The sequence below is a fragment of the Hyla sarda genome, chromosome 10, assembly GCF_029499605.1.
Source record: "Hyla sarda isolate aHylSar1 chromosome 10, aHylSar1.hap1, whole genome shotgun sequence".
Lineage (NCBI taxonomy): Eukaryota > Metazoa > Chordata > Amphibia > Anura > Hylidae > Hyla > Hyla sarda.
The window spans coordinates 110,275,534-110,296,634 of NC_079198.1; positions in this window are offsets into that span (position 1 = coordinate 110,275,534).

Consider the following 21,101-nt stretch of genomic DNA (forward strand, 5'->3'; position numbering starts at 1 on the left):
CAAAACTACAACTCCCAGCATGCCCGGACAGCCAACGGCTGTCCGGGCATGCTGGGAGTTGTAGTTTTGCAACATCTGGAGGTCAGCAGGTTGAAGACCACTATTGGGTTCAAAATCTTTATTTTTTTAGATTTTGCACCTATAAATTGGGTGCGTCTTATACACCGGTACGTCCTATAGGACGAAAAATACGGTAAGTCACTACACTAGTTTAGACCTAGTGCGCCCAGAGCTCTGATAATTTAAGCAGTTTCTTTCTGTAGCGGCAGCACATTACGATCGCCACCACCAGGTAATGCATCAATGTGAATGAGGCCCATGAATTGTATATGTCCTATATGTCCAGCATGAACCTGGCACATATGCTTGATTGGACTCAGAGACCCCTTTCCTGTATTAATCAACCGAACATGCTCAGCAAAATGGACATAAAGCTCTGATAGTTTTGCCAATGTAATACATGCGGCACGAACATCAGATGGCATAAACCACCAACTTTGTGCGGCATGTAATCTTGACTCATAATGTATCAATTTTTGTGTACTGCATTTTTTACCACTTTCTCCATCGAGCTGAAATGAAAAAATAAAGCGTTTTTCTTTATTATCAATTGGAGATCTTATTTTTGTAGTAGTCCCCTTTTTTCTCAGTGGGGCATCTCATTTGAGTGATCTTGCCGCACGTTAGCCTGTTGTATCGGGTTTTCAGGACAATCTCTTTCCCGTAACCTCATCATTAACTGTTTTGCTTACAAATCAAAGCACGATAGATTACAGTTAATGCGCCGCATTCTTACAAATTGACCATAAGATGGCGATTTTGTCACATAATAGGGATGATAACTCTGGTGACTTAATAAAATGAGTGATCTTGAGTCCTGAACGTTCCACTTTATTGGCAAAAGGTCTAAGTTACTGCTTAACATGTAATTTTGATCCCTTTGGTTTTGAAATTGATAAGTGCGCGGCTGTGAGGAAAATGAATTTATAGCGTTGTTTCTACCCATAATACAGTTACTGAGAGAACCACTCTAGATGGTGAAAAAACTATTTCAATAGGTCCCATGAATGACAAATTCTCACATGAAGAACAGGTAGTGTTATCCACTTGAGTTGTTGCTAAGTTTGTGCATCTAAATCTAAAATAACCAAAGCCCTATGTGTAGTTAGATGTAGATTTGTTTTTAATGTTTGTATTTAATTTTTTCTTATTACTTTTGTAGTATATGGGGAATGTACACCTCTTAAAGCGGTATTCCAAGAAAAAACTTTTTTTTTTTTAATATCAACTGGCTCCAGAAAGTTAAACAGATTTGTAAATTATAGGAAATTTATATATAAATACCAGTCCTCAAGAACACTGGAGATGTATAGATATAAGTAGAAGAAGAGAGATAGTGGATCAATTATAATGTAAAATTTTATTTAAATTATAATTGATCCACTATCTCTCTTCTTCTACTTATATCTATACATCCCCAGTGTTCTTGAGGACTGGTATTTATATATACATTTCCTATATTTGATTAGGCCTGATTGGGTGAAGGCAACACCTTTAACCTCGAACACGTACTTCTCTCCTATCTCTAAGTGAGCTACACATCCTACCATTTATACGATTTGTAAATTACTTCTATTAAAAATAATAGGAAATGATGGGATTCTGTTTTGTTAATGTGTACTGAAAAAAGAAAACGAAAATAAATTTATAAAAAAAAACAAAAAAAACTTGAGGGGTTAAAGTGTTTAGTGTTTTGAGCAACAAAGTTGCTGTACTCCATACACAAGGCCTCAGGAAAAAAAAAACTAAAAAAGCCATAGGGACATTTATCATTGTTGCTTTGGTAAGGCTCGGATTCCACTAAGGTTCTTGCATTGCGTTTTTTTTAGGCTTACAAACGCCAGGAAAACTGCCACTGATTTTCCCTGCATTCTGGCATTTTTGCCTTTGAGTGGAAATTGCATTTTTGGCCCATTAAAAATTTTAATTCATTTTTAAACAGGGACCGATTTATGTGGGCGGGCAGGGACCTAGACATGTAGCCGACAGTAATAAAAATGTAGAAAGGTAGAAAGGGGCCATTTTAATGTAAAAATAAATATCTTTTTTATTAGTAATGTATTTTAATAATGTGTTTAATAAAGTGTGTGTGTGTGTGTTTCACTTTTTTTCTCAATTTTTTTTTTTACATTTTTTAGGTAGTACTACTGCTTCCAGCATGGAATAGACTGTTCCATGATGGGAGTAGTAGTACCTGTACTAATAGACAGATTGCCTCGGGTGTCACTCCTGACACCCAATGCGATTGTCCTATCTATTGCAGAGATGCGGAGTGGCTCTATACAGGGCTCGCATCTCTGCTCTGTACTCCGGCCGACCAGTGATGTGAATATAAATGTACATCACTCATTCATATTTTCTGCTCAGAGTGGTGATTGACTGGATGGTTGCAGCCAATCCCCACTCTCAGCGGGAAATATGAATGATGTGAATTATATTCATATCACTGGCCGGCCGGAGTATAGTGCAGAGATGCCAGCGCAGGAGAAAGCCGCTCCGCATCTCTGCAATAGTTAGGGCGATCGCATCGGGTGTCAGAAGTGCCACTTGCTGCGATCTGTCCTTAACTGCAGATACTACTGCTCCCAACATGGAGAACACTCTGCTCCATGCTGAGAGCTGTAGTACCTGCAATAATAGACAGATTGCAACAGGTGTCAGAAGTGACACTCGCTCGCAGAGTGTGCTCCATGTTGAGAGCAGTAGTACCTGCAGTAAAGGAAAGGGGTTTGCGATTTTTAATTTTTTTTGCTTACATGCGACTTTCGCACTTGATAAATTCCCGACCACTGCAAAGTGAAAACTGAAAATTGCTCAGGTAGGGCTGATTGATATTTTTTGCTTACCCACAAAAGTCACACAAAAAGTTGCTTACGCGCATTTGCAACTTTTTTGTGCAACTTTTGTAAGCAAAAAAATACACCTCTAAATCCCTTGATAAATCTCCCCCATAGTTTTTGGAAAACAACGTGGTACTTTACTTTCCTTATGAGCAGTTCAGTACAGTGCAAATTGAGGTGGCCCAGTACAGGAGTTGCACCCCTGTATCCTTGCTGTCCTGTCTGGTGGACTCTATTTCAGTGTCCCCTGGGTCCACATCCCTTGTGGACCGTCAAGTGTTAAATATGCAATATTTTCTTATGTTATGTGTCTTATGTATCTTTTGAGGCAAGTGTGTCTTTAAATATTGTTGCTAACCCTATGTAACCAGGGAAGGTGTCAGTGACCAGGTGACTTGTGAGGTGACCTATAGGACTCCCCAAAAGACCTCCTATATAAACTAAGGGAGGAGCTAGTTCAGTGAATTTAGATGAGCCTGAGGAACAGAACAGTCAAGACCTAAGGGTGTCTGGTGTCCTGAAGAGACCCAAGGCCTAACCACGCAGCCACGCTTCCACCAACCAAGTGTCCCACAAGTGAACATCAAAGCCTGGTAAACTACACAAGGGGTGAAGTCTAGTCAGTCCTAGTCAAGTCAGTCAAGTCTGTTTAAATTTAGCGTGGGTCTGCATAATTCAGCCAAGTCTACTACAAGTCCCAGCGAGCCTGCAAGTCTCCTAAGTCACTGGTCAGCTCCTTGGGCCTAAATGAGCTGTAAAGACTATTCCATCTGTCTACCTCAGTAAAGCTGCCGAGATGGTGGTGGTGGTGGTGCAGAGAAGTATGCCCTGGTGTCACGAATACAAGGGGTTAATGCCATCTGCCCCTAGGGTAATAACATCTGCCCTCATCACACCCTCACCACAACTTTTGGCGTCCTACGAACAGGATACGGGTGTGCGCCTTATGCAAAAAGTACCCCCCCCCCCCCAGTCTGAACTGTGTCCAGTACTGCCGAAAATTTGCACGCTGATGCAAAAAGAAATTTCGCCAGAAAGTGTACGGGACTTTGTCAGTGAAATCTGTTTATTGCGATCAGCTTGTGAAGTAGAGGGGGAGGTGAAGAAACGTTTGCTATCTGCCATTGTGAACAGAAAGAATTGTGCAGCCTTGTGTAAAACCTATACCTGAAAGGGTTAATCCGGCCCAGCGACTCCCTCACGCGAGTGGTCGCAGCTCCGCCCACGTCAGTCCCCAGCAGTGACGCCTCTTCAATTCAGCGAGGAGGAACTAAAAGGACCGCCCTGTGTAGCACATGGGAAGACTTTCCAGACCGGACCCAGGCAGGAAGTTCCCTGGGCGCAGCCATCTTGGAAGTTCCAGCTGCTGCGCTTATCCCCCGGCTGCTGCTCACCAAGTCAGCGCTGCACTGCAAGTTCTGCAAGCATCACCAATCATCAGGATAGAGTTTCCGGTGCCACAGATTGTCATCAGTATCCCGGTATTGTCCACAAATCTGGTTGCTAAGTCTTCTGGGTACCTGCAAAACAGAAGGGGAGTGTCTGCTGTTGTTACCCTATCATCCAAACCGGAGCCACTGCTGCACCTCATCAGCTCTCTTAAAGTGGAACACACCTCATTCTTCTTAAAGCAACACCGCACTCAATATTCCACAAGATGTCTGAACCCAGAATTACAGATCAACCGGGCGTCAGCGCCCCTCCATCTCCAGCTAGTGTCCTGGCTCCTGCAAGTATCAACGACTATGGTGTTTTAACGTACGCACCAGTATTCATTGGGAATCCTGTCCTTGCTACCTACAATGGAGACCCCTTCACTCTGAGAGATTCCAAAGAGAGGATCTAGAGTTTGTTTGTCTTTTACTCTTTCCCTCCTTACCAACAAGTGCAACTGCTCACAGGACAACTCCAGGGACCGGCACTAGAGGAAGTCTGCACCTGGCCAGCATCTGAGAAGGCAACTGTGGAGCAGATTTTTGAAGGACTGTACCGGGTATTTGAGTCACACTCTCCATCAGAGGTACGTCTCCGGCTATATGAAAGGTGACAAAAGCCAGGTGAGACCTTGAGAGTGTGGTATCCCGGTACCGTATTTCATATGTTACCTTTGCAGAGGTCCCCATAGTCAGAATCCCTAGGAATTTCGGGGTCCCTCTCTTATAGTTATCCCCTTGTCACCCCTCAGTTAGTCTATGACTATATAGAACTTCTTATAAAAATAAGTATAAATATGTACATATTTAATTGCCTACCTATTCAGTGTAGCAGGACCTGCGGGTCAAGTGATTAGGTTAGAACTCTATGGTTTTGCTACAGGACCTTTGGAGGTTCCCATGATGTGTTCACCCACAATGCAATGTACTGGTGAGTGACAGTTGTTATGGACCAATCCAAAACGGACAGCCCCTGCCCATATAAGGGACCTGCGCCATCTTGATCGGTCTCTTGGGTTGCTGATTCTGGATGAGGTAGGACCTCCGCAGCATACAAGACAATTTACTAGGCCAAAGGCTTGCGGCCTCGGCCTATAACATAGCGGATATACTAAGCAATTCCCCGCTACTCCCCGCAAGATCACTGGACCTAAACGCACCCTTAAAGGACATCTGCAGCATTACAAACACTTATCCACTATCCTCAAGATAAGTGTTTGATCGTGTGGGGTCCGAACGCTGGGGCCCCCAGCAATCTCCTGTACGGGGCCGCGGCTCTCCCGTGCAGGGGGCGTGCCAGCCGCAGCATTCGTGCCTCCCTGCATCCCCCATAGAACTGTATTGGGACAGGGAGGAGACAGGGCGTCACAGTCGACCTCTAGGTCGACGCGACGTGCCTTAGCGCTCACCATGAGCGCTTATGGCGGCGCCCCGTTAGGGAGATCGGGGGGGGAGCCCAGCGGTCGGACCCCCGCGATCAAACACTTATCCCCTATCCTGTGGATAGGGGATAAGTGTAGTGCCACTGCAGTTGTCCTTTAAATCCAGTGGATCTATACTACAAAATCCTTAAGAAGCTAAATTGAGCTTATCTGAGCCCAACCAACTGTCAATCGCTGCTCAGCTATATCTGTAGAGACTCTGTTATCTGGACTGTTACTATTGCAGCATGTACAGAAATTCTTCAGTAAAAGTTCCAGCAAGTTTTCAGTTAACAGTGGTTGTGTACAATCCGCCCGCCTTTATTTCTGCATCACCTATTGCTCTTGGGAAGGGTGGCAATAGGCTTATCAAGATCACAGTATTTAACCCTCACCCTGGCGTCACGAGTGACAAGGGTTAACAGCGCCCTTTATTATCCTGAACAGCAACACCCTAATTACCCTACACCCCACAAGGCTTTATCCCCCAAGGTTACCACAAGAGCGTATGCTGTTGCCCTACAGAATGCCCTAAAGACTGTCCAAAGATTAGATGGTATAACTTCTGAGAAGGGCAACAAAGTGTTAATGGACAGGTTCATTGATGGAGCCCATAATAAGTTAGAGAAGGCCCAACTGAGAATGCAACAGTCCAAAACTTCAACTTGTCATTTCCTGCTTTTAAGAGACTAGCTATCCAAGTAATTGAGTCCGGGACTAAGGCTGAAGATATGTGTACCCCCCTTGCACCTGCTCAGGAACCAATAGGGGCCACGGCCCGGCCTATACCATCACCATCCCCTGTCCCCATCCCAATACAACCTACTCTGCCAGTCACCACAGTCTTGGATCTACAAAGTATTAGGAATGACATTGGACAATTGACTAAGGCTGTGAAGGAGCTTGCCACCCTGCCTGATCCACCTGACGGTGAACCGCCCTTGCCTAGAAAACCTGTCCCTGCTCCTCGCAATCCCAGTTACCGTAATCCTCCACCCAATAGATATTTGGGGACTCAGAGACCTTATTGCACCTATTGTAACAATAGCCACACTTCCACCAACCAAGTGCCCCACGGGTGAACGTCGAAGCCTGGTAAGCTACACAAGGGGTGAAGTCTACTCAAGTCAGTCAAGTCTGTCTAAATTCAGCGTGGGTCTGCAGCATTCTATCCAACTCCACTACAAGTCCCAGCGAGCCCGAAAGTCGCCTAAGTCACTGGTCATCTCCTTCGGCCTAACTAAGCTGTAAAGACTATTCCATCTGTCTGCCTCAGTAAAGCTGCCGTTGTTCTGTAACTTGGCATCAGAGTCATTATTAGCCCAGGATTCATACCTCAGGTGGTGCAGAGGTTAACCACACACTGATGTCAGAAATACAAGGGGTTAATGCCATCTGCTCCTAGGGCAATAACATCTGCCCTCATCACAACCTCACCACAAGATACTTTAGTAATGTTGCAGGAATATTGTACATTCTTTAGAATACCGTATATACTCGAGTATAGGCCGAGTTTTTCAGCACGATTTTTCGTGCTGAAAACACCCCCCTCGGCTTATACTCGAGTGAACTCCCCCACCCGCAGTGGTCTTCAACCTGCGGACCTCCAGAGGTTTCAAAACTACAACTCCCAGCAAGCCCGGGCAGCCATCGGCTGTCCGGGCTTGCTGGGAGTTGTAGTTTTGAAACCTCCGGAGGTCCGCAGGTTGAAGACCACTGCGGCCTTCAACATCATCCAGCCCCCTCTCACCCCCTTTAGTTCTGAGTACTCACCTCCGCTCGGCGCTGGTCCGGTCCTGCAGGACTGTCCGGTGAGGAGGTGGTCCGGTGGGATAGTGTTCCGGGCTGCTATCTTCACCGGGGAGGCCTCTTCTAAGCGCTTCGGGCCCGGCCTCAGAATAGTCACGTTGCCGTGACAACGACGCAGAGGTGCGTTCATTGCCAACGTAATTCTGCGTCATTGTCAAGACAACGCCTCTATTCCGGGCCGGAAGCGCGGAGAAGAGGCGCCCCCGGTGAAGATAGCAGCCCGGACCACCTCCTCACCGGACCACCTCCTCACCGGACAGCCCTGCAGGACCGGACCAGCGCCGAGCGGAGGTGAGTACTCAGAACTAAAGGGGGTGAGAGGGGGCTGGATGATGTTGAAGGCCGCAGTGGTCTTCAACCTGCGGACCTCCGGAGCGGAGGTTTCAAAACTACAACTCCCAGCAAGCCCGGACAGCCGATGGCTGCCCGGGCTTGCTGGGAGTTGTAGTTTTGAAACCTCTGGAGGTCCGCAGGTTGAAGACCACTGAGGGCGAATGATGAGAAGAGGATGATGAAGGGGGGGTGTGGGGATGATGAAGGGGGGTGGGGATGATGAAGGGGGGGGTGTGGGATGATAAGGGGATGATGAAGGGGGGATGTGTGGGATGATGACAAGGGGATGATGAAGGGGGGATGTGTGGGATGATAAGGGGATGATGAAGGGGGGATGTGCGGGATGATAAGGGGATGATGAAGGGGGGATGTGTGGGATGATGACAAGGGGATGATGAAGGGGGGATGTGTGGGATGATAAGGGGATGATGAAGGGGGGATGTGTGGGATGATGACAAGGGGATGATGATGAGGATGTTAATGACGGGTCTGGATGATGACAGGGGGGGATGAGGTATTTCCCACCCTAGGCTTATACTCGAGTCAATAACTTTTCCTGGGATTTTGGGTTGAAATTAGGGGTCTCGGCTTATACTCGGGTCGGCTTATACTCGAGTATATACGGTACACTTTAGTTTAGGAGAAAGCTGTATTGTGCTTTTACTTGTAGTTCTACTTTACTTTGTTAACACCCTGTCTACTTCCGTGCTCCCCTGGTACCTGGACTTTAGGTATGTCTCTTTAGGATGTAGACTGGCTTGAGTGTTAAGCTAGCTGATTTCCTACTTATTTGAGCAAACTGTGAAGGGTCTTCACGGGGGTGGTCCGTAGAGAATGTGTGCAAGGAACCTTATTCACTTATGGTTATGGACATGGCTGTGACACAACCCTGCTGGCATATCCCAAAGGTGTTCTTGTGACTTTCCTATCGGTCACTAACTAGGCCTGTTCCTTAGGATAAACCACCTGGTTCTTGATTGCAATTGGGCCCCCAGAATTAGGAGAGTGGACAGTTCTCTCCCAATTGGTATGTATTGTGCCTCTGCTTGCATCTGGTGCTGGTTTTTTTTTCATACTCTTTAGCCGGATAATAATCTACAGACCTATAGTCTACAGGAAAATTAGTCGTCACTACACACTGCAACTCTATTAGGCTATAAGGTGCACAGCAGCACAAACAACCGTGGATCCACAGACCTGATTGTCGCTGTGCTGAAATCCCATGAAAAAGACACCCACTTCCACATCTCAATACTATAGAAGAAAGGGAGGCATTCACTTCATCTTGATTGGTCCTGTGAAACAAACTTCTATATTTTCAGTGCATAAAACATACACATGGGGACGCCAGACAGACAGAAACAGGCGCAGTTACAGCTGTTTCACGCCTATCTGGGTGCTTCTTCTGACCATGCCAAGACAAAAATCATTCATCTATACCAACAATGATAAATTCGCCCCCCCCCCCCCCCCCTCAATGTGTGTCACACAGATCACTTCAGTGTTCGGTCAGGTCCAGGTGACATCCAAAGTCTGGTATAGATACACAACTAAAGGTGTACACTAGAGCCCTGCATGGGACTGTTTTCTTAATCCCTCTCCCGCCCGCTCCTGCTGGGTTTCTATTGTCGCCCACTCCTGCTCGTTCCTGCAACAAGTGTGTCCAATCCTGCAAAACATTTTGTCATAGTTTTTAGAAATAGTACCGTCCATCCCATTTCATTATGGCTCTGTGCTATTTCATCACCCCCTTGTGCCAATTCATCAGCCCCCTACGTCATTTTAGAGGTTTGCGGGACTGTGCAGGATTTTGTGGGACCCGTTTATGTTCTGTGATCGCTCGCTTTTGCCCACAACAACTTCATTACCCCTCATGCCTGCAAGTTTTTATTGGTTCCCGCGGGATCCCAATCCCAATAAAGGGCTCTAGTGCGCAACTCCGATAGGGACATAGATAAGAGAGTCAGAGACATATCCTGTCCGTTTATCCAAGAAACAATAAATTACATGTTCTATACATAATAAAACTATACATATTTTCATATGAAGCTATTTCCAAAAAAGAGCATAATATGCAATATATTAAATACATGTACAGTAGTCCCTCAAGTTACAATATTAATTGGTTCCAGGACGACCATTGTATGTTGAAGCCATTGTATGTTGAGACCAGAACTCTATGGAAACCTGGTAATTGGTTCTAAAGCCACGAAAATGTCATTAAAAAATAGGAGGATTAAGTGAGGATTAAACAAAAATAAGTAGATAACTAATATAGATAAAGCAAATCCTTACATATAAAAGTAAGAAAGATCTGCTGGGAGCTGTAAATCACTGTCTATGTCAGTGTTTCCCAACCAGGCTGCCTCCAGCTGTTGCAAAACTACAACTCCCAGCATGCTGGGAGTTGTAGTTTTGCAACAGCTGGAGGCACCCTTGTTGGGAAACACTGGTCTATGTAGAGGACATGAGCATCTTCAGGGTCCTTTACAGTACACACAATGTCCTAAAAAAGTCAAATGGAGCCACCCTTACTTGGTGTCCAAAGGAGCAGGTAACCCTGGTACAGGTAAAGAGTACAGAACATGTAATACCTTCCTGTACTGTAGGGGGCGCTACCAGACACCAGTCAGTGCATACACTTCAGTAATACAGGTAGAGAGTACAGAACATATAATACCTCCCTGTACTGTAAGGGGCGCTACCAGACACCAGTCAGTGCATACACTTCAGTAATACAGGTAAAGAGTACAGAACATGTAATACCTCCCTGTACTGTAGGGGGCACTACCAGACACCAGTCAGTGCATACACTTCAGTAATACAGGTAAAGAGTACAGAACATGTAATACCTTCCTGTACTGTAGGGGGCGCTACCAGACACCAGTCAGTGCATACACTTCAGTAATACAGGTAGAGAGTACAGAACATATAATACCTCCCTGTACTGTAAGGGGCGCTACCAGACACCAGTCAGTGCATACACTTCAGTAATACAGGTAAAGAGTACAGAACATGTAATACCTCCCTGTACTGTAGGGGGCACTACCAGACACCAGTCAGTGCATACACTTCAGTAATACAGGTAAAGAGTACAGAACATGTAATACCTCCCTGTACTGTAGGGGGCGCTACCAGACACCAGTCAGTGCATACACTTCAGTAAAACAGGGGTTTTACCAGTCAAATGCCCATTCTGATTGGTCGGTTCTTCCGGCCATTGACACGTTTTGCAAATCTGGACTGTCTGTACATTGTATGTTGAGTCTGGTTTCAAGTTACAATGGTCCAGAAAAGACCATTGCATGTTGAAACTATTGTATGCTGAGGCCATTGTATGTTGAGGGCCAAAAAGCCACTAGGCCATTGTATGTTAAGATGGTGAGGCCATTGTATGTTAAGATGGGCCAAAAAGCTACTAGGTTAGATGTAGAAACATCTTCATACATTTGTCAATGGGTTGCTATTACACGTGACATTAAAGCTCTCTATTTGCCACCTGTGGGCCCGACTGACAGTCCTAAGCATTCAATACATAAAATCACCACAAGATGCCCTCAGAGTACAGAAGAATATATTTTATTTATCAAATTGAGGATTGCATTAATGCCAAAGAACCACAAGATGTCATGACTGAGAAAAAGAGTCTCAAGACATCGTTCTAGGAGAAAGCACATAAGGGGAGATTTATCAAAACCTGTGTAGAGGAAGAGTGGCGCAGTTCCCCTTACCGACCATTTAGATTTCATCTTTTATTTTTAAAAAGGAAAAATGTGAAAAATGAAAGAAGCAATCTGATTGGTTGCCATGGGCAACTGCACCACACTTACTCTATTCAGAATTTTATAAAACTCCCTCATAAAACATACAAGTATCGCAGGGAAGTAAAAATATTTTATTCGCATGAAATTGCCAAAAAGGACACCTACATACATTATAATGCATTAATACATAAATAAATAATTATAAATAGTTATACAGATAATCCTTTCGTAAAACTCAAATAGAAAGTCCCCTATTAGGCCCCTTTCACACTACCGTTATGCTCCTGTAAAAACTCCTATCATGAACTCCCGTCAGAAAGTCCATAAAACGGCCGTCAAAAAATCCAGTTCATGTCAATGTTTTTTTTTTTTAACAATCCTTTAGCATCAATTATGTCCCGTTATGATTGACGCCAGTTATTTTTGGCGATGCAAATAACGGTGCATGCACAAATTTTTGTCCCGTCAAAAATAACTGTGGAATAACGGACATTAAAATTCTAACATTAAAGTTTATGACTGACAGATGTTCACAAAGAACACCCTTTTGCGCCCCTTATTTTCACCTTCCATTGTGATCAGTTACTGCTACTGAGCATGCTCAGTACAGCATCTCAACCAGAAGGAGTTTATAACGGACAAAAAATAACGGACTATAACGGTGCATGGCAGATTAAATAACGGGTGATAACGGATGGAACATGTCCGTTATTTTGACAGAATGCCTGTTAAAATAACGGACAATGGTCATCCGTTAGCATCCGTTTTGTTCAGTTATTTCGTCTATTTTTTCGTGACCTCTTTCAGAGAAAAACAGCTGTAAAAATGCAGGAACATGACGGTAGTGTGAAAAAGCCCTCAAAGGGGTTAAAGGGGAACTTCCACGGAAACAAGTAGAAAACAAATGTTTTCAAATCAACTGGCGCCAGAAACAGATTGTACATTACTTCTATTAAAAAATCTTAATCCTTCCAGTAGTTATTAGCTGCTACATAAAACAGAGAAATTTGTGAATTTATTTTCTGCCTGAAAACTGTGCTCTCTGCTGACACCTCTGTCCGTGTCAGGAACTGTCCAGATTAGAAGCAAATCCCCATAGAAAACCTCTCCTGCTCTGGACAGTTCCTGACATGGACAGAGGTGTCAGCAGAGAGCACTGTTGTTGTTTTCTGTAGTAAATCTGTAGTTTGCAGCAGCTGGTAAGTACTAGAAGGGTTAAGATTTTTAAATAGAAGTGATTTACAGATCTGTTTAACTTTCTGGCACCAGTTGATTTGAAAACATTTTTTTTCCACTGGAGTTCCTCTTATATATAAATATGGGGAGAAGAAAAGCCTATTACCACTTCCAATTCTGCCCAGCGCCTGTCTAGGAAGTATACCTTCCATGACAAGAGGAGGTGGTACTATATCGTGATCATCATTTAGGCAAAACTATGGTTGTATGCGATGTCCAGTAGCCACAGGTCCAGTAGCCACAGGTATACTTCTGAGACAATCACAGAACAAGAAACAATCGGGAGCAAATAGCACATACAACAAATATAGTCGGCAGAGCTAAATTGTAAAGTACCCGTCATGTAGTCATGAGAGGCCGATACCATTCAAAAACTGAGCGCTGACAGGAACAAGAGAGGGATTGTCTCCCTGTCCTACCGCCTGCAGCGTGGGAGCCAGGACAGGTATTACCAGGGGGACAGCTTATTGTTAGGTTAGTGTTCCTCAATCTGTGGCTCTTCTATTATCAGGGCATGATGGGAGTTGTAGTTTCACAATATGTAGAGCCACAGATTGGGAAACAATGATTTAAGCGGGACAGTGGTACAGTTTACTAGGGGCAAGGGGGCACAGATCATAAGGGGCATGATGGCACAGTTCCTTAGGGGCAAGGTGGCACAGTTCTTTAGGGGCATGGTGGCATAGTTCCTTAGGGGCATGGTGGCATAGTTGGTTAGGGGCATGGTGGCACAGTTCCGTAGGGGCAAGGTGGCATAGTTCTTTAGGGGCATGGTGGCATAGTTCTTTAGGGGCATGGTGGCATAGTTCCTTAGGGGCAAGGTGGCATAGTTCTTTAGGCACATGGTGGCATAGTTCCTTAGAGGCAAGGTGGCACAGTTCTTTAGGGGCATGGTGGCATAGTTCCTTAGGGGCATGGTGGCATAGTTGGTTAGGGGCATGGTGGCACAGTTCCGTAGGGGCAAGGTGGCATAGTTCTTTAGGCACATGGTGGCATAGTTCCTTAGGGGCATGGTGGCACAGTTCCTTAGGGACAAGGTGGCACAGTTCTTTAGGGGCATGGTGGCATAGTTCCTTAGGGGCAAGGTGGCACAGTTCCTTAAGGGCATGGTGGCATAGTTCCTTAGGCACATGGTGGCATAGTTCCTTAGGGGCATGGTGGCACAGTTCCTTAGGGGCAATGTGGCACAGTTCTTTAGGGGCATGGTGGCATAGTTCCTTAGGGGCATGGTGGCACAGTTCCTTAGGGGCAAGGTGGCACAGTTCCTTAGGGGCATGGTGGCACAGTTCCTTAGGGGCATGGTGGCATAGTTCCTTAGGGGCATGGTGGCATAGTTCCTTAGGGGCATGGTGGCATATTTCCTTAGGGGCATGGTGGCACAGTTCCTTAGGGGCATGGTGGCACAGTTCCTTATGGGCATGGTGGCATAGTTCCTTAGGGGCATGGTGGCATAGTTCCTTAGGGGCATGGTGGCATAGTTCCTTAGGGGCAAGAGTGTCAGCGCCGGCGGCCGCAACAAACAGGAGGACGAGGAGAGCAGCGCTTGCGGGTGACGTGAGTATTTACCCCGATGGGGACAGTGCAGCGCTGGGCTAATAATAAAAAATTTTTTGGGGGGGGATAGCGTTATATACAGTGTAACCGCCATAAGTTACAAAAATACCGCGATACACATATTTGGCCATACCGCCAAGCCCTACTCACCTAATCTGTCCCCTCTATGTCTAGTGCTGCCTGTCTGGTCCTACCTTCTAACTTTTTTTTTTATTATATATTTTTTAAAGATAATTCAGACAAAGAGGGCACGGTGGTATAGTTTTTTAGATTGCGGACAAGCATGTAGCAGTAAGTAGGAGCTAATATAGAGATAAAAGGTATCTAGGCATCTGGGCAGCAAACTTTGAATAGCTGAGACATGACTGAAACACGTCATCATGGCTGCCTGGGCCGGATGGAGAAGAAAATGAATGCCTTCAATCAGAGAAGACATCACCTGTGGGTCACTGAATATACATGGTTTTTCAACCTTTCACTGTGTCTATAGCTATAGTCGGTCAAGGCCTACGTAAAAGTCTGGTGCATATCTTCCTAATAAACAACGCCCTCATATTACTATCATTCTTTAGGTCATGCTGGGAGCCGTAGTTTCAATCAATTTTCACTTTAGTAGCCTGTTTTACCCTCACTTGGCATATGATTAATAGGGTAGTAATTTTCCACCACATGCTATACTGCTTGCATACAGCGCAACATGTAGAGATTGTGCTATGTATCCCTGTAATTGACTGCTTTATAACTTATTATTAGGACACTATATATTAATATGTACTTGATGTTCTGTATTGCCCAACTTATAGGGAACAGTGCCTAGAGCCCTAATTGCCCCAATCACTAAACATTGCCAGCAAAATAGATGAAAGTTACTGGGAGGTCATGCCCAAGCTGAACTTTTGCACCCGGACCCATGAGGCTTTAGCTATGCCCCTGCACATAGCTCCTATATGTTTCTCCATGCCAAGACCTTCATTTAGTGTAAGAGGTCTTACAGGCCAAGCAGTGTTCCCTAGGGAGAAAAAGGGTATGTGAAAAAAAGAAGAAAACTGTCTCTCCAGTGCCACTTTTATTTCATGCTACACATGGGAATGTATCCAATCACTGCAAAGCACGCATGTGTGAATGGGCACTTAAATGGGCACTATCAGATACAAAAACCTTTGATATGTTATAAAGCATGTATAACCAATAGGTTATGCAATTGCTTTCATTAGAAATTTTTCAATATTTCATACTGAAAAAGCCAGTCAAACAACTGCCCCCCTGCCTGCTTGGACACATACTAGTCCTGCTGTGTCCATGCGTCATCACCTATGTCATGGACACACTTCCTTGATTGACAGCTGTAAGTGCAGGAAAAATCCTCCCACTGTCAGCTTGTGTCCCGCTACTGTCAGTGAGGACAAGCTGGGAGTTGTAGTTTTGCTAATGCTAGGAGAGATGTGAGCAGACAGCGTACTGAGGGAGGGGGCGGAGACCTGCACAGTGAGGCCACACCCCCTCCCTTTGAGAGGAATTCAGACTAGTGAGCTAAATTAAAAGTGTAATAAAAAAAATAAATAAAGGAGCTAGACACATAAAAATGTTCATGGTCAGGATTAGGTACTGAGTGATATATTAAATAAAAAAAAATGTTGTTGGATCTGACGGGTACGCTTTAAGCTGCAGTCAGGTAGCTACAGCACAGCCACAATTTAGAATCCGTATTACAGCTGAAAGACCTGGTTGTCCATGCAGTTTAAGTTTTGAAGCTGAGTTCAATAATTTAATTTACATTGAAATCTGCAGCACTAAATATGCAGCAGATCCTGTACATGGTAATACACCATAAGGGTTTATTCACACGTACAGTATCCTGCACATATTTCATATGCAAGATTTGAAGCTGTGTTCATTCAATTCATTAACATTGAAATCTTCAGCATAAAATCTGCAGCTTCAAATCCTGCACATCAAATATGCGCAGGATACTGTACCCATGAATAGACCCTAAAGAGGTATTCCTATCTGGACATTTATGACATGTCAACAACTCTATTCACATTAATGTACAACATCCCCAAACTCATTTGTGGTTTACAGTATTCCCCGTGTCATCCCAGTCCATATCAGTAAACAATATGCTTCCCCCAGTGGTTCACAATGTTTTCCATCTCAGCCCTGTCCATATTACTATACAATATCGCCCACCTCCCTAGTGGTTCTCAGTGTTGCCTGTGTCAGCCCATATCAGTATACAATATCCCCAACCTCCCCGGTGGGTCACAGTGTTGCCCGTCTTAGCCCATATAAGTATCCAATATCCCTAACCTCCCTAGTGGTTCCCTGCGTTGCCTGTCTCAGCCCTGTGCGCACACATCGCCCCTGAGACGTTCACACGATTATACATTTCCGGGACATGCTCAGAGATCTGCAGCTTAAGATGCCTGAGGCAAACTCCTGGCACCACCACTGAGCAGGCAACTCCAGCAGAACGGAGTACCTGGCCCCAATCACGTACAACACCTCCTGGTATCCTGCTCATATAGTTGTGTCATCTCTGAAGTCACAGACTTGTTTAGTGCGTTTGCCATTAGTTCAACATGCTTTTGCTATTATACTGTAAATAATACTATAAAAATGTTTAAACAAATTATTAAATAAACATATTTGGTATTGACGTGTATGCAGGGCTCAAGTCCTGCAGGAACTCATGGGAACGGAGTTCCTGCACTTTTTCCACAGCAGGAATGCAGTTCCCATTAGCAGGAGTCCGGCAGGACCAGCCCTCAAAGGGGTACTCCACCCCGAGACATCTTATCCCCTATCCAAAGGATAGGGGATAGGATGTCTGATCGCGGAGGTCCCACCGCTGGGGACCCGCGCAATCTCGGCTGTGGCACCCCAGACATCCAGTGCATGGAGTGAACTTCTCTCCGTGCCGAATGACTGGCGAAGGGGAGCAGAGGCTCGTGACATCACGGCCATGCCCACTCAATGCAAGTCTATATGAGGGGGCATGACGGCCATAGACTTGCATTGAGGGGCTGTGGCCGTGCCGTCACGAGCCTCCGGTGCTGCACCCAACGCTCTAAACGAATGCCGGGTGCAGCAGGGAGAATGCGGGGGTCCCCAGCGGCGGGCCCCCTGCAATCAGACATCTTATCCCCTATCCTTTGGATAGGGGATAAGATGTCTAGGGGTGGAGTACCCCTTTAAGTGGAAATCTTGGGTGAGTTCCCACACTTTTTTTCCCAGGACTTGACCCCTGCGTGTATGGAATTGTCTAAACTATTTAAACATATAGTTACTGATCCAGTGCAATGAAGGGCATAATCAAAAAAGAATTCTAGAATTGCAGATTTTTTGTCACATCATATTATACATAACATTTTTAAAAAGTGATCCAAAAATCCCATCCACACAAAAATAAAAACTATACATCATGGCTCAAAAAAATGAGCCCTCAACATGCCCTGCAAAAAAGGCCTGCAATCTCCAGTACGAGGCCCCGGCTCGGCTCCTGTGTGTGACGCTTCGCACATAGCTCGTCAGCTGGTCCAAACGCACTCTCCATTCAACTCAAAGCGCTTGTGTGTCTCCACCTCTCCAATAGAGATGGATAGAGGGGGCTTGTTTTGACCAGCTGACACTCTAAGGCCATGTTCACAGGTCGGAATTTCTGTGCCGAATTCCACAATGGTATTCAGCACAGAGATTCCACTGTCACAAAGTCCTATTGGATAAAAGGAAAAATGCAGCAAAAGACAACTTATACCCTGACCGCTGGGACCCCCCGCAATCTTCTGCACGGGGCCACGGCTCTGCTGCGGCTCTCCCGTGCAGGAGGCGTGCCGGCCTCAGCGTGTCATCGTGGCCGACACGCCTCCTCCATGTATCTCTATGGGAGAGGCGGGGAGGCAGCGTTTGTGCCTCCCCGCCTCTCCCATAGAACTGTATGGGGAGGGAGAGTACTTTCGATCTCTACGCACATTAGCCTCTCACATAGAGCGACAATGGGGGGCCCCATTTGGGAGATTGCAGTGGGTCCCAGCAGTCCCCTTTGGATAGGGGATAAGTTGACTTTTTGCTGTCCTTTAACAGAATTCTGTGCACACAGCGGAATTTGCGTTTTCAGTGTCCGCAGAAAGAATGAACACGTTCCATGCTCCACACGGAATGCTAGCGCCGGCAGTTTCTGGAATGTACGCACGGAGATTCTCCATACGGATATTCCGTAGTGTGAACATAGCCTAACAGAGCAGTGCCAGGGCCCCGTACAGGAGAAATGCGGATAGGGGATACATTTCTTATCGCTGGACATCTTCTGTAAGTTTAACTTTTTTTAAAGTAGTAAAATAATAGAATGACCATGTAAATCTGGATATTGTTGTGTTCCACAACAATAGAAGAAGAACAGGAAAAGGCGCTATCTGGTATTGTTGCAAGAAAAGATGTGTGTTCAGCTCACTCCCCACTCGGTCCAAGACGTTGCAGGGCAGCACTCACAGCAGCGCAGACAGGAAAAAAGTCCAGCACGGAACACACAGTTTCAGATAGTTTATTTGTTAAGACCAGACATCAGGTCAGTGGTAATCCAGATGTAACGCAATTCAGGTGGTTCACACCCTTAAAGGGGTACTCCGCTGGAAAACTTTTTTTTTTTTTTTTATCAACTGGTGCCAGAAAATTAAACCGATTTGTAAATTACTTCTATTAAAAAATCTTAGTCCTTCTAGTACTTATTAGCTGCTGAATACTACAGAGGAAATAATTTTCTTTTTGGAACACAGTGCTCTCTGCTGACATCTCTGTCCATTTTAAGAACTGTCCAGAGCAGCATATGTTTGCTATGGGGATTTTCTCCTACTCTGGACAGTTCTTAAAATGGACAGAGATGTCAGCAGAGAGCACTGTGGTCATGATGTCACCAGACAGCTCTGTGTTCCAAAAAGAAAAGAATTTCCTCTGTAGTATTCAGCAGCTAATAAGTACTAAGGGGATTAAGATTTTTTAATAGAAGTAATTTACAAATCAGTTTAACTTTCTGGCACCAGTTGATTTAAAAAAAAAAAAAGTTTTCCACGGGAGTACCCCTTTAATGTTCTAAAATGTCCATTCAAAGCCCAGACCTGAATCCAGTTGGGAATCTATGGCAAGTCTTAGATATTGCTGTTCACAGACGTCTCCATCAAATCAAACTGAGCTTCTGCTTTTTTCTGAGAAAAATGGACAAATATTCCCATCTCTATATGCGTAAAGCTGGTAGGGACCCCAAAAGACTTGTAGCTGTATTGGCAGTGAAAGGTGTTTCCCTAGTATTGACTCGGGGGTGAATACTTATGCATCTAACAGATGTCAGCTTTTTGTTCTTATTATTAATTACTTTTAGAGTTCTATGCATGTTATGTTGATCAAATGATAAAAGTTTATTTAAGTCTATTTGAATTTATGTTTGTAACTACCAAAAAAGGCAAAACGTCAAAAGGAGGTGAATACACTCTGTATGTTGGGTAGTTCATGTCCTGTACTGTGTATATATGTGGTGGATCATGTCATTTTCTGTAGTGTGATCCACTCTTGCCAGGTAATGCACATTTTGCAGCTTTTGTCGTGCTGGGTGGTTAGAGCACTAATTAATTTGTTCTAATTTTCTTGCACCAAGAGACAAAGCTTCTCTTTGTCATGTCTTAAAGGGGTATTCCAGGCAAAAACTTTTTTTTTATATATTAACTGGCTCCGGAAAGTTAAGCAGATTTGTAAATTACTTCTATTAAAAAATCTTAATCCTTCCAATAGTTATTAGCTTCTGAAGTTTTCTGTCTAACTGCTCAATGATGATGTCACGTCCCGGGAGCTGTGCATGATGGGAAAATATCCCCATAGGAGCTGCACAGCTTCTGGGACGTGAGTCATCAGAAAGCAGTAAGACAGAAAACAGCAACTCAACTTCAGAAGCTAATAACTATTGGAAGGATTAAGATTTTTTAATAGAAGTAATTTACAAATCTGCTTAACATTCCGGAGCCAGTTGATATATAAAAAAAAGTTTTTGCCTGGAATACCCCTTTAAGCAATAAGAAGGATCTTATTACTGATAAATAGTAATTTATCAAACCTGCTCTGTCATTAGGATAGATGCCCTTATAAATGTAAATAAGAATGTTTTCATTCACTGACATCAAGCAGAGGCCTTTAAACAGCAAAGCCAGGTCCATGTGTAAACAGTAATTTACCATAGCACTGTTTCTACTTTAAACAATCTGAATCTTCGTGCGGGAAATCCGCAGCGCATACGCCAAATGTGTCCCCACCCTTCCTGCACATGTTACGGATACAACATGAGACTGACCGTCTTGTCTTCTGTAACGTATGGTCCATGTGTTAATCTAAAAGACTTGAGATGGAAGATATGGGGTTAACGCAAAGCGGTGGTTGCTTCTTGAGTATCGGTGGATCAAGTCCCGGCAGATAATGGGTTAAATGTTCTTGTCAATCACATAATACTGTAAATGTTCTATCTTATCCCCATCTGAATGCAGGAACCTCACACAGCCCTCTATACGGACTGCAGAACAATTAAAGGGGTTATCCAGGAAAAAACTTTTTATATATATATATATATCAACTGTCTCCAGAAAGTTAAACAGATTTGTAAATTACTTCTATTAA